Source organism: Agelaius tricolor, unplaced genomic scaffold (assembly GCF_023055355.1).
Source record: "Agelaius tricolor isolate 1412-34295 unplaced genomic scaffold, bAgeTri1.0.p SCAF_5, whole genome shotgun sequence".
NCBI classification, from domain to species: Eukaryota; Metazoa; Chordata; class Aves; order Passeriformes; family Icteridae; genus Agelaius; species Agelaius tricolor.
In genome coordinates this window covers 53,082,682-53,087,664 of record NW_027269265.1, presented here as the reverse complement: position 1 = coordinate 53,087,664, position 4,983 = coordinate 53,082,682, and positions in this window count along the sequence as shown.

Genomic DNA, 4,983 nt, shown 5'->3' with positions numbered 1-4,983 from the left:
GAAAAGCCGGCTGAACAATGACGGATGGATCAGGCAAACAGCTTGGCTTCGCTGCGTGGCCATTCACGGGGTCGTGTTGTTTGTTATGCATGGCTGGCTCCACGCCTGGCGGGGCCGGGAAATATCTGGGGTCCTGCATGTCTTGTGAGTGTGAGTGTGTGCACGAGCCTGCATGGGAAAACATGGGGCAGATTTGCCTTTTTCTGTTTAATTTCAGTATTCTCTGGGAATGATTTCCCCACTGTTAAAGTGGGCCTTCCTTTCAGGAAGGAACAGAAGAGTGCTGTGGGGTGGGCATCACCAGCTGGCAGCAGGACTAGCAGGAAGCACACAGCCAAAGCAGAGGGACTCTATAAGTCCCTGTCTGAAAGCTGCCAAAACAAGCCTCAGGAGAGTCACAAGTAGCAACGGGGCTTTGAGGGAACAGCATTCAGCTGCTGCATCTTGAGTCACCACATGAACCCTTACCTCACCATAGGATATCCTGAGCTGGAAGGAACCCACAGGATCATCCAGCCCAACTCCTGCCTCTGCCCAGACACTACAACAATCCCACCCTGTGTTTGAGAGCATTGTTCAAACCCTTCTGGAGTTCTGGCAGCTTTGGGGCTGTGCCCACTCCCTGGGGAGCTTGCTCAGTGCCTGACCACCCTCTGGGGGAAAGAAACTTTTCCTGGTATCTAGCCTAACCCTCCCATGACACAGCTCCAGCTGTTCCCTTGGCTCCTGCTCCTGGTCACAGAGATCAGAGATCGGAGCTGCCCCCCACTGCCCCTTGTGAGGAAGCTGCAGCCCCCAATGAGTCTCCTCCAGGCTGAACAAACCTCAGCCATGTGTCCTGGCCATGTGCTACATTCTCCCTCAGCACAGATTGGCTGCCCTCTCCCTCCATCCTGAGGGATACAGATCGAGTGTGAGGCAAACAGGAGATGGAAGTACACCAGGGAATGTTTTGTTGCCCAAGGACTGATGCACAGCCCCCCATTAATGTGGGCCCTTCGTTAAAAAAACCAAGCTGGTCCACTGCTGCCCACTGTCCACTCTAAACCTTTAAGCAGTTCAACTCCTCACAAAATCCGAGAAAACCGACCTGAAACCTGGAGTAGTTGAAGGGAAATCTGCCAAAGACTTTGCAGAACTCAGAATTTGGTCCCTTCTTTGCACATGACTTGGACATCACAGCTAAGGCACTGAGGAGCTGGAAGCACAGCTTAGTAAAAGCTCTTGGAGGGACAGACTGACCTATATTAATTAGTAGGTACTCAATGATGAAAGGAAATTGAAACCATTTCCAAGGCAGTGTTTCTGGATTCAGGCTTGATGAAGGAAATGAAGACTCAGCCTTGGGCAGAAAATCGGGAAAAAGAGCTTTGCTGGAGCCCAAGTGCTCGTCAAGACGTTTGTAGTGGACACAGCTGTGCAGGAGATGCAGAGTCATGTGGAGCTTTACCTTGACCTGGGAACGGAGGGGAACTGTGGGACGGCACTGCCTTGGTTTTCCAAGCTGGCACACTCTCTTTTGAGGGCAGAGTGATAGCCCATTTTTAGCTGGGCTGGAGGCCACAGGGACAAGGTCACCCAGGACTGGGTTGAGTCAGGGAGTCAGTGTTCATGGAAACACTGAAGCCCTCATCAGCATAGGCACCATCCAGCACTGCCTGTGTTTCTGTTTGTTATCTGCCTCCTGGGAGGCACCTTGTCCTGACCAGCCATCACAACTTGCCCTGGCCAGGGATGTGAACCCCAGCACCAAAAATGTGTCCCCCCAGCACCCCTCCTGCAGTGCAGTATGGTTTATTTGCTCCCTGTGCCTGCTGGCAGCCAGGAAAGGGAAGAAAACAAAGTGACAGCCGCTGAAAGGCCACCCTGAAGGAAGTGCAAGTCCTTGTGTGGCCTTTTGGGGTGAGGGACCCCAGTGCATTATCCTGTGCATTATCCTCTTTGTGAGGTGGTCATGTCTCTTGCCTCAAGGACACTGCAGGTTATGTTGATGCTGAGGTTCAGGTTAAAACAGAAACCATTACCCCAATCTTCAAGGCCAGGTTCTGTGTGCAGTGCTGGGTGAACACCACATGCAGCTGGGTCTGTTGTGCTGCCCATGTCATGCTCAAATTATCAAGGCTTAAGCCAACGGCTCACAAGGAGTTTCTCCAGACTTCCCCAGACCTCACAGCCATGGCATCCTATGTTCCTGCCATTCCTGGCCGTGTGACAAAGCTCTTCCAGCAATGAGCAGTGCCATGAACCAGGGGTGAAGATCCCTAAAATACCTTTGCCTTTGCTGATGTCGCTGGAGAGCTGCATTTCCCTCCAGGGCAGTCTCAGCTGCTCCTGACCTCAATACAAAGAGCTGGCATGTCTCAGCTGTCCTTTACCATGTCTGAGTGGTATAAATGACAGGCACCTACTTCTGCATCATCATCCAAGATCAATGGGAATCCTCAGTAAACACTGCAGACACAGAAACCCACGGGCAAAAGGGCCCAGTCAAGGAAGCAGCTTCTACAGCTGCAGCAGTGAGGCAAAACAGGCTGGTTTGGGGACCTGCCGGTGCCCTTGGGACAGTCAGAGGAGAAAACAGAATCCTATGAATGTGCCAAGATTTATGGGATTATGAATATGCATGTACATTTAATTATTCCCAGCACTGTGGTCAGAAAGGGCTGCAGTAACACCACAGCTGTCCCCAGTAAAAAGCTGTCAAAACCCCTGATTTTCTCTAAAGTGCAGTGTCAATCCCAAAACTGGCACTGCCTTCCAATGAGGTCTGTGCCTACATCAAGCTATGGCCAATCCTTCTGGACCATCATCCAGGCACCAGGGATTCCAATACCCAGAGGTTTGCTTTTGGGAAGGAGAGGAACCAGAGAAGGTTCCTATTCTCCTGCTCTAGTGAGCGGGGTGTGCTGGATGCATGACATTTTGGGAGCCCTGCAGGACTTCAGGACACACTGAATCCTGTTCACACCAACACTCCCACCTGGGTGGCTGCAGGACACCAATCCGGCTCTCTCCAGCCGTTGGTGGCAGTGCTTCCCCCATGCAGCAGCTTGACAGAGTCCTTCAGACAGCAAGTGTATCCTGCATCCATGTGCAACAGGAAGGACATCTGGAGAAACCAGCCTCATTGCTCACTCAGCAATTTGTACACCACACCTAGAGTTAATCTCTTTATTCTTTCAAGTCCCAGAAGACCTGCTGGGATGGTCTAATTCTGGGCTCTCTTGTGCTCTGGCTGGTGCCATCTCTGAAACTGCTCAGCACAGTGGGCACATGAAGTGTACCCAGGTTGGCTCTGTGGTTTCTGCTTCATGGATCTGTCAGCTCTTGCTAATCTTAGGCTGCCCCTGAAGAAGTCGCTGGGGTGGACAGCAGCTTCCTTCAGGAAAGCCTGGAAGCTGGAGGAATCAAAAGGATATAAAGGGGTCTTTTCTGCATTGCCCTGCTGTGGCTGTGTTGCACAGGGGCTCAGCTGACTGTCCTTAAGCACAGCCTCCAGCTGCCTCCTTGGAGCCCTCACTCTCCACTTGGGCCCAAGTTTGCTGGAGATTTTTCTGGGGCCAAGGAAGGAAAGCAGGGCAATGACCTCTCCATTTTGTGCTTGTGACAGTGAAATAGTCCCTTTCTCTTATTGTGTGCTGCAAGGCCTTTCAGTTTTGGCACAAAGAACCATCCCTGGCAGGAGTCTGCCATCTCCCTGCTCCAGGACAGCACTCAGCATCTGGCACAAAGTTTTGCCCCACATTTTATCGGTAAGACTCTGTCTCTCTGCCTTACACAAAGACTGAAGGAAAGAATCTGATTCTCCAAAAAATGCAAACTTGCCTGCCCTGAGAAGTATTCCTGGCATCCCTTCATCAGCCCTTCCACCAGCAGGAACTACTTTAGCTTGAAATCCTCTCTCCTTTTCCTTTTGCTCTCTGTGAAACTCCTCCAGAGCCACTCAGTCCCATGCTGCCACTTTTCCCAAGTGCACTTCACCCAGCCTTATCCTGGCTCCTCTCCATTTTTTGCATGACCGCTATCGAGTCAACAGATGGCACTCGGGAACTGCTGGGAGGATCTGGGAGGCAGCTGCCAAAAGCCCACTGAAGGAGCTGAAGTCTGGATGCTGTGGGAGGCTGTTTCTGTATTATGTGTCAGGACTGCAGATAAGGCACAGGGCCGAGTCTCAAGGCACGGCTGTGTGCAGCGATGTGCTGCCCGAGGCTCCTGAGCTGAACTAGCAATCCTTCTCCAGGCCTTGGACAGAGGGAGGGATGGGAACACGGTGTATCAAAGAAGAGTTCCGGGAGGCCTGGAGGCATACTTCCTACCAAACACACAATAAGGCAATTCCTCTTGCCTCCCTTGCCTCCCCCAGCTCTGGTCCTTCAAGCAGCTGCACTGCAGGATTAAAAAGGGGTTGAGGTGTTTCCTCCAGCCAGGAGAAAGGTCAGCATATTTCCTAGACTGGGAAGAAGGCAGGAACCTTAAATGGGCTTTAGCTGGAGAGACTCATGGGGATCAAAGAGCTGCTGAGACATTTGTTTTGAAATGAATCAAAATTAAAACTACCAAAGACAGTTAAAGGATGTAATGGCAGCTTGGTCCTGATTAAAAGCAGTAAGGATCATAGCTGCCTGTTGGTACTTCCACAGGCATACCAATCACGGCACAGCACAGAAACATCTCAGGATGTGCAGAGCAGCCCTCTTCCCATTTGGAACAAGACATCCCCTCTTTTCCCCTTCCCTGTGCATCATTGCAGCCTGCAGGGTCCTGCCTCAAGTCCTGTGGGTGAGTTCTGTGCATACCTGTGTTTAATGCCACCGTGAAAAACCCATGATCTTGTCAGCTCTCCCAATATTTTCTGTTCCTGAAAACTTGTCATTCCAGTATAAGACCTCTGAAGTGGTCATAGGCTGAGCAAATGAAAAATTAATCTGTCCACTTAGTTTTTCTCACTGGCAGACACACTTAGCAGGGACAAATACAGGTTTG